The sequence below is a fragment of the Aethalodelphis obliquidens genome, unplaced genomic scaffold, assembly GCF_003676395.1.
Source record: "Aethalodelphis obliquidens isolate GAN/ISIS:26980383/991018 unplaced genomic scaffold, ASM367639v1 scaffold21, whole genome shotgun sequence".
Classification (NCBI taxonomy): domain Eukaryota; kingdom Metazoa; phylum Chordata; class Mammalia; order Artiodactyla; family Delphinidae; genus Aethalodelphis; species Aethalodelphis obliquidens.
Genome location: NW_020837965.1, coordinates 16,785,323 through 16,799,745, shown reverse-complemented (window position 1 = coordinate 16,799,745; position 14,423 = coordinate 16,785,323). Strand labels below are relative to the sequence as shown.

The following is a 14,423-nucleotide window of genomic DNA, read 5'->3' as shown; positions in this document are numbered from 1 at the left end:
CAGTGGCAGACACATAGTAAGTAATCAAAAATGAATATAGGGCTTCCCTGGTGGCGCAGTGGTTGAGAGTCCGCCTGCCGATGCAGGGGACACGGGTTTGTGCCCCGGTCTGGGAAGATCCCACGTGCCGTGGAGCGGCTGGGCCCGTGAGCCATGGCCGCTGAGCCTGCGCGTCCGGAGCCTGTGCTCTGCAACGGGAGAGGCCACAACAGTGAGAGGCCCGCGTACCGCAAAAAAAAAAAAAGAATATGCACTGCTGTTATAATCATCTTCCACCTGCTCGGGGACCTCTGGGTCACAGCACACACTACCCCAGGGATATTAAGACCCGAGGCTGGCTCACTCCCTTACTGTGCTCCCTCTCTGAGCTTCAGGCCCTGGGGACAAAGGGGTGAGTAGCTACAGTCCTGCCTTCACAGTGGGAAGAAGGAAGCCACCAACATGTCACAGCTAAGATGTGCTAATGGGGGAACATGAGGGGAGGGCATTGGAGGGAGGGAGAAGCACAAACCAGCACCCAGAGGCTCCAGTCTGTCCCCCATCAAGAATGCTCAGGGAGTTGGGGGTGTCCACCTGAGCCCTCCTGGGCCAGCCTATCCAGACGTGAAGGCCTTGTGCGTGAGCTATAAGCCCATACAGAAGCTTGCTCCAAAACAAGGATCGTTAAGACAATAGCAAGTTTGATGATTTTAATACAAGACTGTTGTCTATATTCACTATACCGTGCATTGGATCTCTAGCGCTCATTCACTGTGTTGTAAGTTTGTAAATGCCCATTGACAGATGAATGGATAAAGAAGATGTGGCACATATAACAATGGAATATTACTCAGCCATAAAAAGAAACGAAATTGAGTTATTTGTAGTGAGGTGGATGGACCTAGAGTCTGTCATACAGAGTGAAGTCAGTCAGAAAGAGAAAAATACCATATGCTAACGCATATATATGGAATCTAAAAAAAAAAAATGGTACTGATGAACCTAGTTGCAGGGCAGGAATAAAGAGGCAGACATAGAAAATGGACTTGACGACATGGGGTGGGAGGGCAAAGTGAGAGTAGCACTGACATATACACACTACCGAATGTAAAACAGTTAGCTAGTGGGAAGCAGCAGCATAGCCCAGGGAGATCGGCTTGGTGCGTTACAATGACCTAGAGGGGTGGGATGGGGGGGGTGGGAGGGAGGCTCAAGAGGGAGGGGATATGCAGACATGTGTATGCATATGGCTGATTCACTTTGTTGTGCAACAGAAACTAACACAGTATTGTGAAGCAATTATACTCCAATAAAGATCTATTAAAATATATATATACAATTTTTATTAAGAAAAAAAAAGACAGACAGACAATGGCAAGCCTTGGAATCACTGTAGGAATCTGATCTGCAGACCCAATCTCATCAAGGCTCCAACAGCCGAGGGAGGTGAATTAAGAATAACTCAGACGTCTCCCAGTTGGCACAGGTGTGCCAGACGACGTGCTGTGTACTGGCAGCCAAAGCAAGTGGTCCTTGTCCTCAGGGAGCCCCCAGGACAGGGCAGGGACAGACAGGCGGTGGTCACACTGTGAGCAGCCCAGATGTACAGAGGGAGGAGGGCCCAGCTGACACTGTGGTGTATCCAGGGGGGCATCACGAGGGAGGCGCTGCGCAAGCGGAAGCTGGAAGGACTGGGAGGAAGGAGGGTCAGGCAGAGAGGGAAGGGCAGGGGCAAGGCAGGGAGAAGGGATTCACAGGGTGGGCTGGGGAAGTCAGCAGGCTGCCGGGCCCCAGTGGAGGGAGAAGGGCAGGGGCTTCATTCAGTCAACATTTATTAAGCCCCAGTGTGTGCTGGATGCCCGCCGAGATTCTGTTGGACGCACTCAAGCAGAAGCCACGGCTGTTCTGGTCACTCGTGCAGTTTGTCATCTGGAGGGGGCAGAGGGAGAGGCTCCAAGTTCCCTCAGGCCATCAGGGAACACCTGATGGCGGTGGAGGAGACACCTGAAGGAGGGGGAGCCTCCTCTGTGCAAAGACCAGGGGACAGCGAGTGTGCATTTAGTCCTTCCTTCCCCCTCTGCCTGCCTCTGATGGGCACGGGGCCTCTGGAACTGAGCGAAAGGCTGTTCCCAATGGGCCCTGTGCTGCAATGTCACCTCCTCGTGCCTACAGCCACCATCACCCTGTCTCCCCGCTACGCCCCACACAGGTGTTGCTGTCTGTGTACACACTCGTTTCATCCTGTGTTTGTGGATAAACATTTGTGCGTTCCCTGCCTCTTCCTTTTATCCTCAAGGGCAGCGATCCCACGCCCTTCACTCTGGGGCTCTCGCCTTCCACTTCCTCTTGTCCTTCCCACCCTCTCCACCCCTCAAGAGTCTAGCAGAGAGGCTGCCCAGAGAGGATGGGGGCCACCAAGGAGGGAACCACAGCCATCACAGATTTGGGCCATTCTGTGAAGGTTTGGGACCATTAAGTGCCAACCACCGGCTGGGTGCTGGGTGGTGAGTAGAGTTGCTCACAGCACATCTGGGCAGACAATTATGTGACACACTAAGTATTATAATCTAATTATGTTACAAAAGCAGTAATGGAGAAATAAAAAGAACAACTAACCCTGTCTGAGGGAGTTGGCTGTTCACTTGGGTGTTGAAGAAAGAAGCTGAAATCGCCAGATAGAGGCCGGGGCGGGGGGGTGCGGGGGGCCGGCGCAGGGGGCGGGGCCGTGAGTATAGAGGAAGCATCCGAGGGTGAATGATGCGGCCAGGAACCGCGCAGGCGCAGCGATGGAGCCCGGGCGGCAGGGCCCAGAAGGCCAGGGGTTCCAGACACAGGACTGAGAAGTTTCGTCTTCATCGCTAGGGCAGCGATGCATTCTGGTGACTTTAACCAAAGGAAGGATGTGGACAGTGACAGCCTTCAGAAGAGCCGTCTCATGGCCACGTGGACGACAGAGTGGAGGGCAAACCCTCAGGCACTATTCATCTGTACCCTTAACACAGTGTAAAGTCCTCAAGGGCCTTATGTCCTAATTGGTGCTGACGCAGCAGCCACTGGCCACGAGTTGGTGGCCAGCTGACCACGAGACACAGAGTGGCCTTTGAATACATGGGAACAGATTCACTCCCAGACTGTAGACGTCCGGCAACCCGCCTTGCACCCCGACTCTGCTCAGCCCCCAGGAGGTCAGCTCCGACTTCATGTCCTGTAACTGTTACCTCTGAGACCCAGGCTGAGCCTGTCTGTCGGCTCCTCACGTGCAGGTGCAGCACCCGCCCCCCAAGAGGAAGCAAAGGACTGAGAAATGCGAAGAATCTTCCCCTCCTCGGTTGTCCTTCTCTCTTCCTCTTTGTTATTTTCTTAAAGCCACCAACACACTCCAAGTTTCATTAACTAGGCAGAGAAACCCAGGGAGAAACGGCCTCATCTTGTGTGTTCCTTGCCAGCTGCCACTTTCTGGTATACAGTAGGTACTCAGTGTTTGCTGACCGATTACCAACAGCCTTATAGCTTCTGCCCCAAGCTGCCTTCTCTCTTTGCACCTTCATTCTGCAAAATTTGTTGAGCAAAACGTGACTCCAGTACAGACGTCAGTGCTGCATGAGGCTGGGGGGGGGGGGGGGGGGGGCGGGTATCACTGTTACTGGGGTAAAGGGAACTATTTTCTAAAGTCCTCATTTTTAAGCCCAAATTTCCATTTACCTGGAAGCTCTTAAGCCAGAAGCCATCTCTACCGTACGCCTCAAAATCCCTTTTAGGGATGCCCATTTGCGTCAGTGGCCATGTGAGTATATTGGCTTAATGACTTGATAGTAAATTTCAGTGGGGTCAATCCAACCTACAGCTGCCTGCCTAGTTCCTGTACCCAGCCCCCAGGCCCTTCTGAGCAACAGAGGTAAACACGGGAGAGCAGAGAATGCAGGGACTGGAAGGAGGGGAAGGACTGAAGCACCAGAAGGAGAAGCACAGGGACCGAGAGCCTGGGATGGGGCCAGAGCTCAGGCAGTGCCCCAGCCTGGCCCCAGACGGGGTGCCAAGGTGGCCCCATCCAGGCCTCTTGGAAAGGGAACTCGGAAGCTCTCTCCAGAGACCTGGGGAAGCAAAACAGACAAGGTTGGGCCTGAGCTGCCAAGAGTCTAGTGACCTGAGAGGCCCCTGAGGTCAGATCCCAGCACCAACTGCATCAGGCTGGGGTTAGACAGGGAAGCTGAGGCCTGGGGTTTCTATTTCAGTCTGGCCAAGCAAAGGAAAGTCCCGGGCCTCTACCCAAGTTACCTGGTCAGGGGACCACGCCTGCTGGAACTTCCCCACGTTCCAAGCCATTATTGGGATTGGTTACTTCAACGAATCCTTCCTGAGCACCTGTGAGTTCTCCCCCCGGCCCCAGCATGCCGTGCTTCCCAAGGCTGTTGTTGCCCCCCAACCCTCTAAGATCCCATACCAGCCCCCATCTCTCCAGGCTCCATCTCCAGCCACCAGCTGGGCACTGGCTCCTACATGGAGGACCCACGGAGACCTCAAATTCAACACCACTAAAGCTAAGCTCATCATCTTTCCCCACCCCCATCCCACATACCCCAACTCAAGCGGAGTCATTTCAACTCCCTCTCTCTGTAATTGTCACCTGGCTTTGTTTTTCCACCAAACACAGTATTTGTTTACTATTTCTCTTCCCCCACATGCTAGACTGTAGCATCATGAGGGCAAGGACTTTTAATTGCCATCCCAGCACTTAGCAAACTTCAAATTTATTGAATTTGTTCCCTAAAGGACACCAGTCCAGCTGCCCTTGCCTTTGAAAGATCCCTCGCTTCGTTCATTTCCTTTCCATTTCAACCTTCACTTGCTTTATTTTTACTAAGGGACCTAGCAACCAGAAATTCATGCAGCTGAGAGCTTCTTGTTTTAAGGAAATCAGCTGTGCCCCCCCTTGCACCTTCACGAGGACCCGCTCCCTCCCTAACTACTCTGCCTCTCCACCCCTGCGGCATTTTCCAAGGCACCGTCTGAAGCCTAAGACTTCTTTCAAAAACATTTTTTAGCTAGCGCAGGGAACATTTTTGCAGTTTCAAATTCTATCTTCAGCAAAAAAATGTTCTATTACATAATCCGTCAATATCCTCGAGATGCGAAACGTGTGGGGAGCGATGCCAACTGTGGGCCAACCTGAAACGCTCACCAGCCACGGGCATATTTTGGCCATGAACACTTGTGGCTTTTTCCATCCTGACGCCTCCTACCTGGAAGCTTGCTGGGAGCATGGCAACGCCATTCTTTTTATAAGATTAAAACATTCCCTTTCGTTTCAATTGTGTGTTAAAAGGCTGGATGGCTTTATTCTAATTACTTTCACACACAAGAATGGCCCATCCTTTGAAATAACAAGGATGAGACCGTGCAGCTGAGTTGGGCGTTGGGGATCTTTGTGCTGTAGAAACTCAGACTCTGTGGGAACCCAGAAGCCTGGTGGGTGCAAAGGGGAAGACAGCGGGGTGGGTCCTAGAGCCAAGTTTACCAGATCACCCCAGTAAATGGCTCGCACCAGATGGAGGACAGGCAGTGTGCAGGAACCACCAACACGGATAAAAGGACAGTCATCCTCAAAACGCTTACAGATCTCATGGTGGTGATGGACGGTCCAATAAGTGAGCACTAAACTCCTTTACCTGTCCAAGGGGGCATCACTTCATCTGTAAACAGACAGTGAGCGTTTTCTCTCCCTCACAGCGCTTCCGTGAGGATCAAATGAGAGGGGTAAGTGTGCAGGGGTGTTGGAAATTAAACAGGAAGATAAAGCATTATTATTATAAACACTGGGTAGGCATCTCTGCCCAAAATATCTTCTTCACTAAGCAGTTAAAACACCCGAAATTCCTTCACTTTGGGACTTTGGAGGTTTGGGGGGAAGGGTGTCTTTAAGATGCTGTTAAAATGTAGCTTGGAAGAAGTAAACTCGTCTTCCCTATCAGCTCCACTGTGAGCAAGAGAAGGAGATGCATACAGACCCTTTGGGGGTCTCAAATGCTAGACTGGGCTTGGCCACGCCAAGGGCGCAGGTCCTGTGTATCCCCAAGCCCTGAGCAGCCATGCTGAATCTTAGTATCTGATCAGGCCTTTCCCTGGTCTGTTTAAATAACATGACACACATCTGTTGTATAACCACAAAATCCCCAGACAGATAGGGAACAGACACATCAGCTATTTACAGAAAAAAGAAGTTACAAACCTTGAAATGTGGGAGAATGACACTTGAACAATAATAATCTTACTTCGACATATGGGAAACAAGTTTAATTGTAAGAATACAAAAATTCATGGCATCAGTTATCCACCTTGTAGTAGAATTTCCTAATTAAAAATAGGTCATTGGTGTCTGTTTAAAAACAAAGAATTTTATATTCTGCAGACAGCAAACTGGCATGATTCTCTTAGAAAGCAATTAGAAATCAAAGCCTTAAAAATGTATATACTCAGGCTTCCCTGGTGGCGCAGTGGTTGAGAATCTGCCTGCCAATGCAGGGGACACAGGTTCGAGCCCTGGTCTGGGAAGATCCCATATGCCGCGGAGAAACTGGGCCCGTGAGCCACAACTACTGAGCCTGCGCATCTGGAGTCTGTGCTCCGCAACAGGAGAGGCCGTGACAGTGAGAGGCCCGCGCACCGCGATGGAAGAGTGGCCCCTGCTCGCCGCAACCAGAGAAAACCCTCGCATAGAAACGAAGACCCAACGCAGCCAAATAAATAAGTAAATAAAATGAATTTATTAAAAAAATATGTGTATACTCTGCCCAAGTATTATAATTCCACTTTCAGGAAAGCATCTTAAGGTAACAATTGTAAATGTTTTTTAAAAAGCTTTTTCACAGAAGACATTTATCCCAAGACTATTTACTTATGATAGCAGAAGTAAAAAACCACCTAGAACTCTAACAACTAAAAGTAAACAGTTTGTTTCACTTAATGGTGTAGTCACTTGGCAGGATACAATTACAGTAAATAATCTTTGGCATAAAAACACATAGATAAATGGAGCAGATTAGACAGCCCAGAAATTGACCTACACATATATGGTTAATTAATTTACAGCACAGGAGCCAAGAATACCAAATGTGAAAAGGACAATCTCTTCAATAAAAGGTGTTGGGGAAAATGGACAGCCATATGCAAAAAAAAAAAAAAAAAAAAAAAAAATGAAATTAGAGTACTGTCTTACACCATATACAAAAATTAACTCAAAATGGATTCAAGACTTGAAAGTTAAGACCTGAAATCACAAAACTCCTAGAAGAAGACACAAAAGCTCCTTGTAGTAAAGGCAACAAAAGCAACAATAAACAAGTGGAACTATATCAGAATAAAAATATTCTGCAGAGCAAAGGAAACCATCAACAAAATGAAAAGGCAACCTACTGAGTGGGAGAAAATACTTGCAAATCATATATCTCATAAGGGATTAATATCCAAAATATATAAAGAACTCATACAACTCAATAGCAAAACACCCCAAACAACCTGATTTAAAAAATGAGCACAGGATCTGAATAGACATTTTTTCCAAAGAAGACATACAGATGGCCAATAGGCACATGAAAAGATGCTCAACATCACTAATCATCAGGGCAATGCTAATCAAAATTATGAGATATTACACCTGTCAGAATGGCTACTATCAAAGACAACAAAATCGCAAGCGTCAGCAAGGATGAGGAGAAAAAGGAACCCTAGTTTACTGTTGGTGGGAGTGTAAATAGGTGCAACGACTATGGAAAACAATATTCCATATTCTATTTTTCCCTTAAAAAGTAAAAATAGAATGACCATATGATCCAGCAATTCCACTTTTGGGTATTTATCTGAAGAAAAGGAAAACACTAATTCAAAAAGATATATTCACCCCCTATGTTCACTGCAGCATTATTTACAATAGCCAAACTATGAATACAACCTAAATGTCCATCAACAGATAAATGGATAAAGAAGACGTGGTATGTATACAATGGAATATTATTCATCCCTAAAAAAGAATGAAATCTCACCATTTGCCACAATATGGATGGACCTTGAGTACATTATGCTAACTGAAATAAATCAGAGAAAGACAAATACCATATGATCTCACTTATATGTAGAATTTAAAAAATCAAAACAAAAACAAGCTCACAGATACAGAGAACAGATTGGTGGTTGCTAGAGGTGGGGGGGCATGAAACATAAAGGGGGTCAAATTTTTTTAAAATTTTATCTTTTTAAAAATGATATTTATTAATCAAATGCTAAGTGGAAGAAAAATTGAATAGAAAACTATTCAATATAATCAGCTATGTCTAAAACTCATGTTATAACAAAATTACAGGAAGGAAACATACAGAAATTTTAATAAGAGTTGTGCTTACATGTCTTTTCCCCTTACTTTTAAACTATACTTAGAGAAGTATGGCCAAGATGGCAGAGTAGGAAGACCCTGAGCTCTTCTCTTCCATGCGCACACCAGAATTACAGCTACTTACAGAGCAACTACCTATGAGAACAACCTACAGACTAGCAGAAAAGATTTTCCATACCTAAAGATATAAAGAAGGAACCATAACAAGACAGGAGGGGTGGAGAGGAGGTACAGTCAAGACCAACATCACCAGGTAGGCAGCTCACAAATGAGAGGATAATTACAGTCCAAGCCCCACACTGGCTTCCCAGCCTAGGAGTCCTGCACCAGGACGATGAGCCCCCAAAACATCTGGCTTCAAACACGAGTGGGGCTTATGTATGGAATATGGAGAGCTGGAGGCCTGTAGAAAACAGACTCCACTCTTTTTTTTTTTTTTTTTGCGGTACGCGGGCTTCTCACTGCCGTGGCCTCTCCCGTTGCGGAGCACAGGCTCTGGACGCGCAGGCTCAGCGGCCATGGCTCACGGGCCCAGCCGCTCCGCGGCATGTGGGATCTTCCCAGACCGGGGCATGAACCCGTGTCCCCTGCATCAACAGGCAGACTCTCAACCACTGTGCCACCAGGGAAGCCCAGACTTCACTCTTAAAAAGTACACACAAAATCTCATGGACTCTGAGTCCCAGCACAGATGCAGTAATTTGGAAGTAGCCTGGGTGGGGAAGACCTATTTGCTGTCTTGGAGAGCCTCATTGAGAGGCAACAGCAACTGGGACTCCCCCTGGGGACACAGATGCTGCCAGCAGCCATTCTGGGGAGCTCAACCTACCATGAGGACCCTGGTGCCGGCAAGTGTCATTTTGGAGTCCCCTCTCTAGCCTAGTAGCACCAGGAGCTTACCCACCCACCAGTGGGCCAGTTCCAGTCCTGAGACCCCTGCTCCCCACCCTGAGATCCAGCCCTGTCCACCAGTGGGCCAGAGCCACCACACAAAGATGCACATTTCCCAACGTCCTTTATCAAGGGGTCATCTTCAGGGTTTTGAATTCTATGGAACACCATGGAAGATGCTGCAGTAAACTCTGCTACTCCCCAGGGACACCTGCAACTCTCCAGAGGGATACTGACACTCCCTCACACTCTTTCCCTTTCCCGTTTTCATTGTATTTCACAGCTCACACAAATCCTGTCTGGGTTTGAATCCCAGCTCCTCAACGTCCCAGTTTGGTGAACTTGGGTATTTATTATGTCTGTTCCTCATTTTCCTCATCTGCAAAATGGGGACAATAATAATACCTACTCTGAAGGGTTTTTATAAAAATTAAATGAGCTCATCTTTTGTAAGCAATTTAAAACAGTGCTTAGTACATGTAAGCACTACGTAAGTGTTTGTTAGATAAGGAAAATCCTCACAGCACCCATCAGCTACCTTTTAAATTTTTGCGAAAGTCCTTTAGGGCACCAGGTGGCCGTTTTCACAGAATTTCTTATTTCACAGAAGTATGATGGATTTATTCAATCATTCAACAATGAATGAGCTTCTACTGTTAGCTAGGATAGGTTTTGGGACCAGAAACACAACAGCAGACAAGCCAATCTCTGCTTTCAAAGAAGTGATATTCTACTGAGGAGAGAAAAATGAAAGAAAATAATTTTAAGACAATGACCAATGATTTTAATACAGGAGAAAGAGTAATGAGGGGAAAGATCTATTGTGTAAACACAGAAGGTCCTCTGAAAGAGTGATACTGATATTAAAGATACAAAGGAGACATCCAGGTAAAACACCGAGAGGAGAATATTCCAGGGAGAGACCAGCAAATGCAAAGGCCCTGAGGCAGAAATGGACTTGGCCTATTTGAGAAACAGAACTAAAGCCACAATGATTAAACAGGAAGGTAAGCAAAAGGTAAGGGGTTTGGAAGCTATCTGAGGTTACTTACAGCTGATTCAAGGGAGGAGGTGACAGTCCATGATGTACATTTTTAAAAGATCACCCTCCATTAACAGGACAATGGGTTTATCTACCAGAAAAAGTGACATTGGACTCCTCTCTTACAACATCCTCAAGCAAATTACAGAAATGAAGGTGAAATAAACTACAGAGTTTTCAGAAGACAAAACAGGAGAATGTCTTTGTGACCCTGAGGTAGGGAAATCAACCTTTAACAAAACACAGGGCATACTAACTAGGGAAGATGGACGCATTTGACTATATTAAAATTAGACCTCTCTTTATCCAGTGACACCCTTAAGAGAAAAAAGGCAAGCCACAGACTGGGAGCTAATTGTAGCTAAAACCAAAGAACCCATATCTAAAACATAAACAACTTTTACAAGTAAGACAGCTGACAGAAAAATGAGTAAAGGATGAAAGAGGCACTTTACACAGAGGATGTCGAGTGTCATCAGACTGATGAAAAGATGCTCAGTCTCTTCAGAAACTGGGGAAGTGCTATTCCAATGAGACACCACTTACACAGCCCCCCAGAAGGCCACCAATACTTAAAAAGGCCGCCAGTAATAAGTGTTGATGAGGATATGGCACAACTAGAACCCACAAATGTGACCAGAGGGAATGTAAATAGATATGAAAACCTTGGAAAGCTGCCTGGCGGTATGACCCAGCAATTCCGTGTCTGGGTATTGCCCTAGAGGTAGGGGCAGCCCGTGGACCAGGCGACACGGACAAGAACGTATACAGGAGCGTGACTGGTATTAGCGCCACACGGGAAACAACCCAAATATCTAACAACTGCAAATGGATAAATCGTATAGCATTCAATGAAATGCATAGTATTGTATGAAATAATGTATAGTATTGTATGAAATAATCACAATGGCAATGAACTACAGCTGCAAGGAACGCATGGACAAAATAATGCTGACTAAAAGAAAGTAGTCAAAAATGTGTGTGTGTGTGTGTGTTTGTATAACTCCATTAATATAAAGGTTTTTTTTATGGCAAAATTAAACTAGTTTTACCTAGTTTAGGAAACGTAAGGCAGTGACTACATCTAAGGTCAGAATGGTGGTTACTAGAGAAAAAGGGGTGTGGTTGGTAGGGGACATGCTGACGAGCTCCTGGGGGTCCTGGGCAATGGCCCATTTCTTGACCTGAGTGACCTTTCTATGAGTGTTCACTTTATAATGATGTGTTATAATTACATTTGTGTTTTGTGCATTTTTTTGTTTTTTTTTTGCGGTACGCGGGCCTCTCACTGTTGTGGCCTCTCCCGTTGCGGAGCACAGGCTCTGGACGTGCAGGCTCAGCGGCCATGGCTCACGGGCCCAGCCGCTCTGCAGCACGTGGGATCCTCCCAGACCGGGGCACGAACCTGCGTCCCCTGCATCGGCAGGCAGACTCTCAACCACTGCGCCACAAGGGAAGACCCTTGTGCACATTTTTGCACGTGTGATAGTGTTTGATAATTTTAGAAAGGATTCAATAATCATCGTGGCTGTTTGGAGAGCGGATTGTTGGGGAGGGGGACAACAGGGGGCCCAGTTAAGATGTTCTCCCACTCGTCTCGAGGAGCCTAACAGGCTCGGTGAGATAAGGGCACAGAGCTCCCTAGGCTAGGCTAGACTAGATGGGACAAGCCCCGTAAGTTAGATGATCATCCGAGACTACATTGGAGAGGATGGGAACCGGGACAGGGGAGGTGATAACAGAGATGGAAGAAAACTGGAGAGACTCGGGGTGTGCTTTGGAGCTAGATGGTGCAGACCGGCGGGGTGTGGGAAGGAAGGACATCTGATAGGTTCTGGCTTGTGCACCTGGACAGCTGGTGATGTTGCTGAGATGGGGAAGAGGTGGGGCAGGCATCGGGACAGGTGCGGGAGGACATCAAGAATCTGCATCGATCGTGTGAACTTGGAGGTGCCCGGTGGACCTCCCAGAGGAGGTGTCTGGGAGACCACTAGATATGTGAGCCTGGAGCTCAACACACTAGGAGCAGTGATCACCGGGCAGCCCAGCCAAAACACTCACCCCTCCTGCACACCAGCCTCCCGGCACTTACGAACACAGGTGGATCAGCAAATAATATCTTCTTCTATGTCATGGGATTTCGGCATATGCTCCCAAACAGCAGAACCCACAAGCATTATTATCATTGCTAAGGGTCAACTTAATTAAAAATAAACATGTTTCAAAATGGGTCACCACTGTTTGCTCTTTAGATGGAAAAAAAAAAAAAGACCTATCCCAGTTGAATGCATTTAAATGGCTCTCTGAACATACTCTCTTTTTCTTTTCCAGTTCCCTACCCAATATTTCCACCTTATGTCCCCTCTAGGCAGAACTGAAACAAGCAATTTTTGGAACAGGAAAATTCAGTAGAAAAGAACCAACTTTAATGTCTCTCTCCACACCCCACTCTTTGCTAAAGCAGCCTCAAATAGCAGCCCTTCCAGAAGCATCCTCAGAAGGTAACTTAACCAAAAACAAACATTTGTTCATATTTGATTTTGTGTTTTAGGGAGATCTGATAGACTTCCACTGATTTCATCATTCCACTGAAAACAGCCTATGACAGGTTGAAACGGTCTTCCTTATCACATTTTTAAAATGCAACATATATTTTTTACATTTTTTATATTGTGGTAAAATATACATAAACTCCACCATCTTAACCATTTTAAAGTACACACTTCAGTGGCATTAAGTACATTCACATTGTTATGCAACCATCACCACCATCCATCTCCAGAATTCCCTTCATGTTGTAAAAATCTACACCTGTACCCACTAAACAATAACTCTCCATTCCCTCCTCCCACCAGCCCCTGGTAACCACCATTTTACTTCCTGTCTTTATCATTTGACTGCTCTAGGCACCTGATATAAGGAATCATACAGGAATTCTATTTTTGTGAGTGGCTTATTTCATTTAACATAAGGTCCTCAAGGTTCATCCATGTCGTAGCATGTGTCAGAATCTCCTTCCTTTTTAAGGCTGGGTAATATTCCACTGTATGTTTACACCACATTCTATCTATTCATCCATTGGTGGACACTTGGGTTGCTTCCACTTTTTGGCTATTATGAATAACGCTGCTATGAATGTGCACGTCCAAGGGTCTCTTCGAGTCCGGAAATGCAACATGTATTCTTCAGAGCTGAGCTTCCCAAATGAAATTTAATCAAGCTGACCTATTTCTGGTTTTACACCAGGATATCCAACTCCTTTCTGCAACCAAGCCTTCTGTCTGGATCTTTATTGACTTTAGAAGAACTTCTCCCTAGGTCTTCATTGTGCCAAGTCCTTCCGGCAGAGATGACCCTAATCTTACCCTTCCAAGCAAGGCTGTAACACTGACTTGACCTTCGTGATGAAATAGTCCAAGTAAGTCTCAAGAAACTGAGAAATGTGCTTCTAATACTGAAAGGAGATGTAATTATCCAACGACTACTCATCAGAGCGAGAAAAACAATTGAGTAAAATACAAAGGGAACAATTCCACTCGGGCCCAACAGAAGCAAATGTCCCACGTCTGGTTACCTGGGAAACCTGAAATATCAGCATCTGACATCTCTGTAAGATTCCATCGGCACTTAAAGTGTTTCCTCTGTACTGTGAGAGTTGAGAAGGATTTCAGCTTAGCGTTAGATCCTCGGGGACATGTAGCTGTTATGTATGTGCGGCAGTGGGTTATCAGGTAGGCGAGGGGCATGTAGGGAGAGGAGCCAGAGAGGGGAACAGGGGCCAGATCCCAGAGAGAACTGAACAGCATCCCACTGCAGAGACTGGACTCCATCCTAAATCCATGGGACCCACTAAAGCTTCATCAAGAAACAGGACATGGTGCAATTCACTAAGCTTGTCCTCTGTACCAGGCACCGTGCTGTGCGACATAGTCCATTAATTCCTCTAATCCTCACGACAACCCAGGCACTGTCATCACTGTCCCCACGTTACAGTCGGAGAAACTAAGGCACAGAAAGGTCAAATGGCACACCCAAGGTGACACAGCTAGTGAGTGATGGATCTGGGGTTCAGATTCAGGAGTTCTGGCTTCAGACACTAAGCTTTATTTACTAATTTGCGACAGTCCG

At 46.6% G+C, this 14,423-nt stretch overlaps 1 protein-coding gene across 2 annotated transcripts in view; it reads right to left on the bottom strand.

The window, feature by feature from the left end:
* The window catches only part of SLC24A4 (solute carrier family 24 member 4), a 175,004-nt gene that overhangs the window by 127,101 nt on the left and 33,480 nt on the right, over positions 1-14,423 (bottom strand). The window lies entirely within an intron of this gene.